Raw genomic sequence first — 13,433 nt, 5'->3', positions numbered from 1 at the left:
CCAAGTGAAGGCGCTCAGGCTTCCGGCGGGCGTGCTGGCACGGACGCACATGCTGGCACAGATGCTCTGCTGTCTGCGGGGATGAGATGCTCACCACCAACCTGACCCTCTCCCTGCCCCTTTCCAGCCTCAAAAGACAATCCACCGTCCCCTGGGTCTCCGTGACTAGGAGAGTTTGCCGCCACCCATAGCTACTGAGGCTGTGTCAGGAGCAGAGTGGCCTTGGTTACCATGGCCACCATGGCACTGTAGACTTCTCTTAGCATGCACACTGCCCTATAAGGCTACAAAAGTCCCCTTTATTATTTATGTTCAGTGTTTTCTCTTTTTGAAACAATTTTGTACATAGTTTCTTTCACCAGGTATTGAGCAGTGATGGGGAAAACTGAGAGGCAGCAATAAGGATCAACAAAGACACACAACCTTCATACCGACAGGTTCAAAACCAACTCTTCGAGATGAGCTTGCATCCTCTCCCAACCCATAGCTCAAGGGTGGCACTTCAGAAAGCAGAGACTGTAGGCACCAGAAATAAACACAGCAGTCCAGAGCAGGCTCAGTCCTCAGTCTGGTTTTCCTACCACCCACCAAACATTACCACTCAGGGGCTCAACATACAACCATGTTCTCTATCAACAAAATCTTATTCCATCCAAGATGGTTGTGTGGCACGTGCTTTTAATCCCTAACTTGAGAGACAGAGGCGGTGGATCTCCGAGTTCAAAGCCAGCATGGTCTACAGAGAGAGTTCTAGGAAAGCCAGGGTACACAGAGAAACCATGCCTCAAAAACAAAAGAGACAGAAACACACACACACACACACACACACACACACACACACACACACACAGAGAGAGAGAGAGAGAGAGACAGACAGACAGACAGACAGACAGAGAGATAGAGACACACACACAGAGAGAGAAAAGACAGAGAGACAGAGACAGAGAAATAGACAGAGACAGACAGACAGAGATCAATCTCATTCAGTTCTTAGAGCTCCCATAGCATCAGTCCCTTCCTGACGAAGAAACTAAGGCTCAAAGTGTAACTGTCCCATCCTACAAGTCGGCACTCACAGGAAGCAAGTTGATGTGAATCCACAGATTCCACTGTTTTGAACATTATTTTATTTCCTCACAGCAAAATACAGACCCCAGACACTGAGCAGCAGGAGAGAAACACCTGATGCTTAAGAAGAAACAATGGGAGCTGGAGAGATGGCTCAGAGGTTAAGAGCACTGACTGCTCTTCCTGAGGTCCTGAGTTCAATTCCCAGCAACCACATGGTGGCTCACAACCATCTGTAATGGGGACCCGATGCCCTCTTCTGGTTTGTCTGAGACAGCGACAGTGTACTCACATACATAAAAATATTTTTAAAAAGAGAAGAAACAACAGGAAGATGATGTTGGGGGTGGGTCAAAGAGGTAACCACTCTTCACCCTTGTGGGAAGAATGTGACCCATCTTTGGAAGATCCTGGGAACAATGACCCGGAAACCACTGTGCCTCTTCCTAGCTCTCTTCCAACCTCCCTTGATAAAATGACTTCTTTGGAAAGTATGAAGTGTATTCTTTTGGGGTTTCCCAGTGGGGTGATTTCAGAATAGTCTACCTGGGGGTGGCCTAGCCATTTGGAGGAGGCAGTAGGTGTGCAAACAACTAAATCTCACTCTGCCAAGTTTCTCAGAATGAGACACAAACTCCCAAGAATGCCCACGTTCTCTCTGCTCCCTCTCCTCCTAACACTCACCACTCTATTACATGGCAGCCTTGAGCTTCTGGACTTGATCCTTCTGCCTGGGCCTCTCTGTAAAGCTTCTCCTTCCAACTCAAGTCCCAACTCAAATGTCACCTCCTAGAGACTCTCCGGTCACATGGGCTGACGTTAACACCAACAAAGTACTCTGGTGTTGCTTTCTCTCACCTGACCTACAGCACTGTTTGAACCTCTCCTGTAGGACTGCTGGCTGGTTTAGAATCCACCTACATCATGCCTGGCTACCACAGCAGGACCCAAACAAGGCTTTACATAGCAAAGCCCCAGAGTGTCTACTGCATGAACACTTGGAAACACTTGGAAGAAAGGAGCTGTGTAAAGACCACTGTAAGGTCGTGATGACATCGCAAGTCCTCTGACTCAGAAAGGCCAGGTATGGCCTTGAGGGGTGGACATGTGAACTTCAGAAAACAAGATTAGGAGAATCATGCAAAAGATCTTTACTGTTGTGCTGTTCGAGGATTCAGAAAATGTGGTTATGAGTGTAGCATCCAGGCCCAGAGATGTAGAGCAGAGGTGAACTGTCAGCCAGTGCTGGGCCACAGGCAGTGGAGCTAGAAGAGTGAAGTATACATCACCTACCCTTAGCTCTGAGAGAGAACAGGGGGAAACAACCACCAAAGTCAACCTCGGGGAGCTCCTGTTTCCTGGAAACACTGAGCTTTAGTCCCCAGCTTGAAATGAAGGTCAATTTTTCTGTCCACTAACCATCCCACATGCCAGCAGAAAAACTTTTGCCTTTATTTAACAGCCCCAGTGTGTGCGGGCTCTGCCTCCTAGTGCAGGGAGGGCACAGCATTGGGTATAGCAAATGAGGCACCACATGTCCTGGTCCTGTGCACACACATACCTTTGTATCTCAGGGGTTAAAAGAAAACACAGAAAAACAACTTTGAATTCAAGTGGGAACAGAGACTTTGGAACATTTTTTTAAAAAAAAATCAGTAGTCAACTTTCTCCAGGTTGGACAGACTCAGAGTAGAGGTATTTAAATACGCCTATTTCACGTATGCCAGACGGGAGGGTGCAGAATGGGCCCCTGGATTACCGTCTAGTGATCTTATGTCCAGTCAAGGGCTGGAAACGCCCGAATCAATCTGACAGAATTTGGATGTTGGCTGTTGGCCATGACCTGTACTTAGTAACACAGACCCAAAGATGACTAAGAGAAAGGCATCCGTGGTGGCCGCTCCAACAGAAAGATGTACAACTATCAAAGGCCAGCCTGACCATGCCAGGCATAAGAAAAGGACTGTCAGAACTGTCCTCCCTCTGTGAGGACATGGGATGGTGAAACCCCCTCACCTCCACTACAGCTCTGATGGCTATATGTGAACTTTAGGGCCTAGTAGAAGAATGGTCTCTTCTCACAGCCTCCTGGGAAAAGGGCCTTGGACAGGCCAGCAATTCCTGGGGCAGGCACAGAGCAGAAGATCCTCTTCCCCTGTTCTCACAGCACACTGCTTCAGTGTCTCATGGTGCCCTCCTCTGCCTACGTCTGCTTTGAGTTACAATTACGTGTCAGCCTCTGGTAGCATGGGTAGACTATGGTATATAATTTCCCTTCTTCCCAGCCCCCGTGCCCTTTCAAATAGGCACTTTTGATAGGTGTTCTGCTTACCGTGCACTGTTTCATTTTTAATGACTAGAAATGCTACTGTCATAGGTCTGTGCCCTCAGTCAGCACCGAGTCTTTTTTTTTTTCCTTTTCTTTTTTCTGAGCTGGGGACCGAACCCAGGGCCTTGCGCTTCCTAGGCAAGCGCTCTACCACTGAGCTAAATCTCCAACCCCCAGCGCCGAGTCTTAAAGATCCACCCAGGTTGCCGCACAGACACCTGACCCATTGGCTTGGCTACTAAAGAATCCTTCCCATGTGCCCACCAGTTCTCCTGACCCTCCCTCCAGTCACAGGGAGGCTGTTTCTCACTCCTGACCGCAACAGATAATGCTAGGTAGATCATTCTCAACTCTGCCCCTGGGAGAGCTGGTAATTGCTACGTCATATAATGTATATTATATTCAATGCAACCAAGACATGCCTGAATGTTCTCCTGTCTTACTACATGGTCTGGTGCTCCTTCAGCCAGGCCTAAAGGCTGAGGGGTGACATTCCCTACAAATATTTGGCATGGGTAGCTCTTAACTGTTAACCTCCTGGGCAGTATACTGGCTGGGCTGTCAACAAGGGCTACAAGAATCTCAACATCTCTTCAAATACTTTGTTAGGTTGCCGGTGGCCACTCTACCTATAAATTCCTATTCATACGTTTTTGTCTTGTGAGAACTCCTTATAAACCTTAAATGCCAATCCCTTGAAAGTTTAGATCAGTGGTTCTCAACCTTTCTAATCCTGTGACCCTGTAATACAGTTCCCCACGTTGTAGTGATCCCCATCCACAAAATTCTTTTTGTTGCTACTTCATAAATATGCTTTTGCTACTGTTACAAATCATAATATTGATATCCGATATGCAGGGTATCTGATATGTGGCTGCTATGAAAGAGTCATTCGACCCCCAAAGGGGTCACGCCCCACGGTTGAGAACTGCTGTTTTCAATGTTATAATGATACCCCTCCCTTTCTGCCAACTGCCTATCAACCATCTCAGGGTATCCGCAGGTGAATGGAAATTCTAACTTCGATGAAACTCAACTTGAAGAAAATATAGGGCAACAGGAGTTTCTCCATCATCCAAATTCTATGTTCTGAACATGACAGGAGCACTAAGGTGCTAGGGACAGAAGGAATGAGACCTTTAACCCTCACGGAGTTATATGTAAACTGTCCATTCATTACAGCATGAGCACAGCAGCTACGGCCATTGAGCACTGCACAAGGTACACTGAGGGCTAAGAGGCATGGGCGTGCACACATGCCTGTTGGGAGGAGCAACTGTCAAGGCATCCAGACTGAGTGAACTCTGGTCAATGAGCTTGCCAGACAACAGTCCCGAGGGAAGGACATTTCAGCCCAAGTCAAGCACTTGCAAAAGTCTACCGTAGATGGCTACACAGGGTCTAGTATGCCTACAGCCCAGAGTGGCCTCAGGAATGACTGCAGAAGCTGGGCACACAGGAAGAGCCCACGTATCAAAGAGGCCAAGTATATCTTTAATGCAGGACAGGGGCCAACATCTCCCTGCTTTCCTTTGGAAAATAACCACAGGCACCTTCTATATCCCAGGAGGAAGTATGGTTAGGTGCCTGAAGAAATCTGGGTTTGTCTTAGTTATAATAATTAAGTTATTATAAATATAATGTAATATAATTAATACAGTGTTTGTGTCTCTGAGAAATCCATAGACAAAAAATATGAGAAAAACAAGGGTTCCTGTGGATCCCTTGGGGGTAAGAGACATTCACGGAGGTCTAGACTACTCTGAAAGAAACCGAAGGATTTCCTTTGTGCTTTTCGTTCTCGGCCACTTCCCCGACTGCTAAAAGTACTTGTGTTAGAAATGTTCAGCATAAAGTCATGAGTGACACCATGCAATCTTACTCTGAACCCACCAGGACCCCTTGCTAGCCGGCTGGCTCCTCCTCTATCCTAACCATTTTCACGCTCTATGACAATCTTTTAGAAGTCACGTGTAGAGAATGTTCTGCTCCAAGCTATGTAACTGCCTTTGCTTTTTCTCCAACCATGGAAGAAATGCATCTGTGGACATCCAGCAGCCGAGGATGAAGACATCAGAGCCAGGCCACCCGGCATTCTCTCCCTCTCTCCTTCAAGTTGCTTCAGCCTTCCCTCCCCAGGAAAACCATCCTCTGGTCACAAGTTTCTGCTTTCAGAGTATTAGATAGATGGTTCAAGAAAATGGGGAGGGGGCAAAGACATCTCTCCTCTTCCAACACGTATGTATACCCATGCACTCACACGCACCCACACGCCATGCCTAATATCTGTAAAGGGTTAGGTCCACAAAGAGAGGAGGAGGCAGCTAGACTCCCCACATCTCTCCACCCTCCAAACCCATTGACAACCCAATCCGTACATCATTTCACTGAGACAACGCCAGCCCTATTGCTAAGGGCAAGAAAGTCATCAACTTTCTCCAAGGCCACCTGCATTCTTGGGGCTTCCTCTTTAGGACAAAGGCCCACTGTTACATGATACCAACGTTCGCATCAGGGTGAACAGGACTGACGCACACCCTTGCTCCAGTTAGCTGGACCCATGGGCTGCAGCAGAGAGAGTGGGCTCCCACTCCCTTCTCCTCCTTCCTGCACTTTGAGCACAGGTATTCCACAACCTCGCCTGGCCTCAGAGAAGCAAGTCCCACATGCTCAGAGCCTAGTACTAGACGTCATTCACGAGTCAGTGAAACCAGCAAGTAAGCATGGGCTGTGCAGGGAGAGGAGATGCTTCTGGAAGATTCCATTTCGAGGCAGCAGCTTAGATTCTCCCTCGGCGAGCAGAGCGGCCTCCCCTCTCTTAAGAGAGGCAGCTAGGCGGCAGCCAGGCGACACCTGGATCCCATAACTCTCAGAGATCTGATCCTGGTGGTGTTTACAGTTACACACACCAAACCGGCATCACGTGACAGAGATGGGCGCTTGCCTGCTGGGAAGTCAGGAGGTCAATGGGAAAAATTATTTTAGTCTCTGTTGAGCCTTCATGTTTGGAACTTTTATCCAAACAATGCGGCGTTCTCATGCTCCCCATCCCCCGCCGTGTGCCCACTCCCCGCTCTGACACTCACTGGGGGGTGGGGGTGGTAGGAGGGGCTGTGCACAGGCTGAGACTGCAATCCTACCCTGGGCTATGGCCTGCAAGTCACACTGCTACTAAAGTGGGGAGGAGGAAGGAGGGGCAGGGGCAGGGAGGGGCAGGGACAGGACACTGCTAGTCTTGATGCACTAACCCATGGTAAGCCAGGTGGAGTTTTGTTCAGTTAGTAAGTAGAATATTCCCAGAGTTGAGAGGCTGCTGTCTTTTCCTTTGCTCCTCCATTTCCCAAGAGGGAAATGCTGAGATTAAGCCCTGGTCCTCTGCCTGTGGTTACCAGTTTTCTCTGTAGAAGCCTGAAACTCTAGCCACGGCTACTCCAAAGGAGAAACTGTAGTTAGCAGAGATTCGGGAACAGAAGGTAGAAAGTTGCCTCTTCTCTGGGTCTTTTTGGTTTTAGCTGCTCAGAGGGAAATGCACTCTCTGAACTTAAGTTCTATCTCTGAATAAAGCTGGTAAAGAGAGAGAGAAAGAGAGACAGAGAGAGAGAGAGAGAGAGAGAGAGAGAGAGAGAGAGAGAGAGAGAGAACAGGCAGGTGGGTCAGGCAAAGGTACCCACCGGGCAAGCCTGAGAACCTAAGTTCTATCCCCAGGCGGGACACACTCGGAGGCGGAAGGAAAGACCCAAATCCACAAAGCTGTCCTCTGACCTCCGTATATGTATCGTGGCATGCGTGTACCCCATCTCCTCATATGTCTCTATTTCTCTCTGTGTCTCTGCGTGTTTCTCTGCCTCTGCCTCTCTCTCAATAATAATAAGTCTATTTTTATTTATTATATTATTATTTATTAAGTAAAATTATTTAAAGAAAAGAGAAGGGAAGTGAGGGACAGTACACAGGGAAGAGTAAGAAAATGTAAGTTGAGAAGAGACAGGGGTCGCTGCCAAAGACAGTTTGGGCTTATGTTCCCCTAACAGACCCACCTGGAGCACCCTAAACCCTTATTTGTACACACGCTCATCACTGAGAGGTGTCAGGGCAGGAAGCACGGAGAAGCACTAGATGCTGTCTCCCTCACCTGCCCATTCTCAGCTGTACTTTTTACACAGCCTAGGTTCATATGCCTAGGGATGGTGCCGCCCACCACTGGCTGGGCCCTTGCCCGTCAATCATTAACAAAGACACAGACATGGCCACAGGCCAATTCGATCTAAACAACCCAATGGATGTTACCTCTACCCAAGTGACTAGGTTGTACCATGTAGACAGTTAAAAACTAACACACAACAGCTAAGCAGAAGGCCCTGTGTTCATCCTCTCCCTCTCCCTCTCCCTCTCCCTCTCTCCCTCCCTCCCTCTCCCTCTCCCTCTCTCCCTCTCCCTCTCCCTCTCCCTCTCCCTCTCCCTCTCCCTCCCTCTCCCTCTCCCTCTCAACACAGCATTTAGGAATGCCACAAAACTCTTCACAATGCAAAGGAGCAAAGGACTGATGGAAAGTGACTGTCTCCTTTGCAGAGTCTGGGATTCTGACTGAGAATGTTTGCCTCAGGGAGAACAGAGGCCGTAAGGATGAAGTGGAGATGCCCCAGGCAAGCTTTGCCACCCAACATTTCCTGGCCCTGCAGCCATGGATGCCGAGCGCTCTAGCAGGGTCCCTTTCCAAAAGACAGCATTTGAAATTCAGTAAATCCGCTCAATATGTTCTAGGACTGTGGGTATTAAATAAAAGAGGCCACTGAGACCTCCAAACAATAAGTTCATTCAACCCAATCTCTTTCTCTGCCCCCATCTGGAACTTGAATACAGTTAACATGAATAAATCCCGTTGTATAAGGACTGGGGTGTGGGGGGACATGAAGGGGGTGAGATGGGAGGAAATGGCAAAAGGCCAGCTTGCTAGTCTACCAGGAAGGATGGCTGACGGTTCCCCAAACCCAAAGGATGTCAGTGTGAGCGGAGAGCCCTGAGGGTGTGGCCCTAACCTGCAGGCGGATGAAGCACTACCTGGAGTCTCCTTGCCTGTGTTCTCCCAGGCACCCCTTTATACCCGGCAACCCTCCAGGTTTTGTACAAACCAGACGTGGACTCCAGGGCTTCCCAAAACTTGATCTTTCTCAGGGGAACAAGGCCCAGCCAGACCTGATCTGCTTCCAGGGAAGTCTCACCAGGAACAGGTCCAAAACTTTTGCTGTGTCATGGCAACCCCAACCCGGACAACAAAGTCAAGGAGGAATATTGTCTTCTATTGTCTAAGTCTGCTAGAATGGCCAGCGGGTGGACCAGAACTGCATTTGGGGGGTGTCTGGTGGTTTGAACACATCAGAACTGCATTTGGGGGTGTCTGGTGGTTTGAACACACCAGTGTTGAAGAAGAGATACCGTGTGAAATTCCCGGTGTTATTCACAGTTGAACATGATCTTGTCCACATGGTCTTCTGGATAGATGTCTCATGGATGTCCAACCCATTATACTTAATGAAGGTGTAAAAACTGGCCTCAGCCAGCTACCGTGTAGAACCAATGAAATCCACCCCCCCCCCAAAAAAAAAAAACCCAGACCAATTCAACATGCTTGATTTACAAAGGAAACAGCCAGATATGATCCCCCCTGCATCACAAGACTATGCCCTGCCTGGCAAAATCCTTTACATGGCCTGAGACTGAGCTGTGGTCAGCATCACAAGGCTCTGTCCTGCTATTTTGCCGTGCCATAGCTTCCTCCTGTTTCAAATAAATCCTGGCCTAATACTTGACAGCAGAACCACCAATGGCAGAAAGTCAACAAAGACTTGACCATGGTGCAGCCTGGATAGGCCATTCCAGATCAATAGCCTTCTCAGTGCAAAGACGTATTGCCAAAGTCACCACGGTGAAGCCACATGTGGCTAGTAGCCGAGCATGAAGGGCTTCCTTACCCAGGGTCCTCTTGGGCTCACCTGCTGTTTGGCATTTAGGAGGACTGCTGACTTCCTAATGAGAAGAAAATTTGCACCATCCAATGTTTTCTAGAAGTCTCCACCTCTTAGGATGCAGTCAATGTTGAGTCTTTTTTTACTTCAAACCCCAATTCTGTTTTAGCTCCAGCAGCAAACCAAGACCCAGTTCTGACTGAAGGCCTGTAATGGCTCAATGTGTTCAGGGTAGCCTCTGGTTCACAAGGCATCTGCACGGTCTGCAAGGGGCCGTTGGTGTGATGTTGTTCACAAAAGCAGAAAATTGATTTGGAGCAAGTAATAGAAAACATCATAGAGGGATGCACTGCCAAGACAGACAAGACAGTGGGCCACACGTGAAGGCACTCGAGGGTCTGCAGAGTATTTTTAAAAGGAGTTTTACCGAGGTATAACTTATACATAGAGGAAAATAAACCTGCCCTGGAAGGTATACAGAGCCGTTCAATCACATAAGGAGGTTAGCCATTTCTACCATTCTGTAACAGCTATTACATCCTGTCCTATCACGCCATCCCCAGAGCATCACTAGTACCCACTGAACTGATTCACTTTCTCCGTAGGTAGCCTGGCCTTTTCTAGAAGGCTGTGTGAGCAAAGCGATTGTGTAGGCTCCAGAGGCCACCTCTTAGCATCTTGCAAACCATCAGAGGACAGTTACAACCACTTCGGTCTCAGCCTTTCATTACCTAACTACAGAAACTAAACACTGGCTCGCCTTTGCCGGGATGATTCAGAGAGGCTGCCAGAGCTGAGGGCTGAGAAGAGGGTGAGCCTGCCTCAGTTGTTTCCTGATAGGTAGCTTCCTTCCAGGAAGCAAGACCAAGAAATCTCAGGCAAACCAGAATGGCTGGTTGTTTGACTCGGGAAAGCCACTTCCAAGGGTAGCTTCCCCCATTGCCCCATGGGATTCCTTGTGTGACACAGCTATATACACTCTCCAGTTAACAGCCAGTTCTGTTCCCTTGGTTTAATCCTGAGCAGAAGGCTTTGTTGCAGTCTGCTGGGGCTGATATTCCCTGTAAGCTCCGGTCTCTCCACCAGACCCTCAGCTGGCCTGGAGTACCTCAGAGACTTTAAGGAGGGGAGGGGTAGAGAACTTCTGTTGTCTTGCCCCTACTTAGGTCCCAGTGAGACCTCTGACACTGGGTGCCCCCGTGTTACTCTGTCTACCCCTGTCCTGAGCAATGTATGCAGGGTGAGGCCGGTCCCTTACACAGGTTTGCACATTGCTCTCCACACCTTCCACTTGGAGTTTGCGCTTGGTTCATTTGTAGATTACATGGAGAGAGAATGAGAATCCCAGGGACAGCACATCAGCAAGGGGCTCAAAGCTCCTACATAAACTTACTGAGTTATCAGAGAGAATCAGAAGGACCAGGGTCAAGGCCGAGCCAGCAAGTCCTGTCTGTCTTTCCAGCTGGCATAGACGAGACATATGGTGCCTTGGGAAGTAGACACTTGGCCTGAGTACTCCTAACTCTGAACTTTCCGAAACACAGCCGGAGCCTAAATCAATGGAGGACTCACACGCACACCCCAAGGGCAGAACCTCATCACAGGCAGGATGGTATCTGTCCCCCTGACCAAACTCAGCATCGCCCTTGGCGAAGTATTTACCAGTGATTCCTGGGTTATTCCGCCAGGGTCCCCGGGAGTGAGTTAGTGACCAGTAGCTTACTCATACAGAGACAAGGCCCAGAGAGATTAATTGACTTGCCCAAGGTCGCACAGCATGTTAGTAGCAAAAGGTATATTAGAAGCTCCAGCCCCTGTGTGCCCAGGCTGGAGGCTGGCTCCATGGTATCCCCCTAACCCTTCCATCCACGGCATAGGCTGAGCCAGGTCTGTACCCAGGGGATCCTGGAGGCCAGGTGAGCTGCTGCAGAGGGCACAGACAGGCTCATACTCACAAGCAGAGACCTGCAGGATTCTTCTCTGCACCACCAGACAGCAACAGCCCTGTGCTGGAACAGACAGAGAGAGCACTCAAGATGCTGCAGCCGGGGGCAGCCGGGGGCAGCCCGGGGATCTTCCTGCCTCACTTCTAGAACCGAGCTCAAAGGTTTTTGCCTCGTTTCCTTTGTGAGCAAGGTCTGCTCTTGAGAAGCAGGGCACGAAGCAGTATGTGCTCCCTACAGGGTACTCGTGGGACAATTCATTTGTCCCGACTGCATGCCTGGTAAGGGGCCAAGGGCTGGTCACTCTGAAGGCAGACACAAAGCCACTATCTTGACAGAGTATATCCCGGCATGGATGATAAATCTGCATCTAATTGTAAGACCGAGTGACATTAATTCAGGACAATTGTTGCATGTCTACTGCATGCCATGTATTGATGGTGCCCCTACCTAAAGTAGTAAGGGACCGGGGAAGTTATGGTGGCTTCCGGAAGGCAGACACAGGGCTGGGTCCTGAAGGAGGAGGGAGTTTCACTCAGTAGCTAACCCCTCCCTGACATGAAGACACTGACAAGACTAGGACATTACTTCCAGGAATTTTTTTTTTCTAGATAAATTCTTCAGCAGGAATTCACCTTTTAAAAACCCAGCTCTCCACATCCTGTCGCCAACCCTATGAGCAGTTGCTTGCCCTCTTTGGCCTCAGTTGCCCTGGCTCTCAAACGGGTCTGATTCATCTCCTATTTCAGACCCTGGCACTGGCCTTAACAATCTTTGGAGACATAGTGACATTCAAGTCCTTCAAAAAATGAATTCCTTCCATACTTGATAGCATTCTCGTTCCCACCAAGTCTGTGGCTCCCCATCTCTCCACAGGAAACCGGTTTTATTTATAAGAATTGCAATCCTAAACTGACCTTTGCTGGCGGCCCCATCCCCCCACACCCTGCTCTCTTCCCAAACACATTCTCCAGCTGAAGAGTCCTCAGTGACCACGAAGAAGTAAGCCAAGACCAAGGCAAGTGGTTGAAAGGCCACAGAAGGGACACATGACAGCTGTCTTCTACGTGGGGAAACTGAGGCCTATAAAGTGCAGTGCCCCTGGAGGCACGGCATGTGGGTCCCCCGGTTACTGGGCTTCTGTCTTCTGCCATCATCCCTTCCCCTCTGGTGGCAGCCACAATGCTCTTCTCCCTAACTTGGGAGGAGTCTCCTTCCCTTGAAGGACAGGGGAGCATTTCCTTTAGAGGAGCATTTCCTGTCATTAAAGGGGTTTGGAGGCGACTGCTTTCTCAGCTTTGAAGCTCCCTGTCCCTGCCTGGCCCTTTAATTGTGCTGGAAGCAGCCCCGTTCCCAGAGCTTTCACCCCATCAGGAGAGAGGAAGGGCCCAAAGCCGAAGTCCTGGCTCCTGCTCTTCCGCATGTTTTTTTCTGCTTTAAACCATTTCGCTGCCAGGCTTCCCACACAAAGAACTTCAAAGTCAGTCGTGCCCAGGGTCAAGCACAATGAGCAAACTCGGAGCTCTGGGGCCCGCAAAGCACGGAGACTCCGCCGTTGTTTGAGAAGAGCGCTCTCAAAGCCTACAATAGTCAAAGGTGAATCGCACAGGATTTCTGCAGATATCGCGGACTTGACAAGAGAGCGTGCACAGAAGTTCTCTCCGTCCTTGCTTGTGTTTTCTTCAGGTGGAGGATGTGTATTTGAGTTCTGGTTGGCCTTCCATAGCCATAGGTTCTGAGGCCTTAGAGTTAGCCAACTGCAGATCCACAATATGGGGGGTAACGTAAGGGAATGCTATGCTACTGGTGGTGTGTAGTATAAAGTTCAGCCTGCAGAAGTTGCAATGACGTTAAATGTGTGCTGAATTCTTTGCCATTGTTCCCTAAGCACTACAACACAGCAACTGCACACACTGTCATCTAGAGCTGAGGTAAAACAGTTGGGAAGACATTGTGCCCCATACTCAAATCCTACATAACTTTAAGGACTTGAGCACCATCAGACCTTGGCACCCCTAAAAGTGGTTCTTCTGAGGAGGAAACAGACTTCATGTTTGCACATACCAAACCAAAGGCTGTCAGGTAATCTTCTTCAATTGCTCTCCACCTTATAGTTTTGGAAATTAGAAA

At 49.1% G+C, this 13,433-nt stretch overlaps 1 protein-coding gene across 1 annotated transcript in view; it reads right to left on the bottom strand.

Moving 5' to 3' along the window:
• Window positions 1–11,353, bottom strand: part of Afap1l2 (actin filament associated protein 1 like 2) — an 89,985-nt gene extending 78,632 nt beyond the window's left edge. Inside the window, exon 1 of the mRNA XM_032892258.1 lies at window positions 11,316–11,353. The gene's annotated coding sequence lies outside the window, so the exon portion shown is untranslated. The remainder of the gene's footprint in view (window positions 1–11,315) is intronic.
• Window positions 11,354–13,433: the final 2,080 nt, after the last annotated feature.

The sequence above is a fragment of the Rattus rattus genome, chromosome 2 (assembly GCF_011064425.1).
Source record: "Rattus rattus isolate New Zealand chromosome 2, Rrattus_CSIRO_v1, whole genome shotgun sequence".
NCBI lineage: Eukaryota > Metazoa > Chordata > Mammalia > Rodentia > Muridae > Rattus > Rattus rattus.
This window is presented reverse-complemented; position numbering and strand designations above follow the sequence as displayed.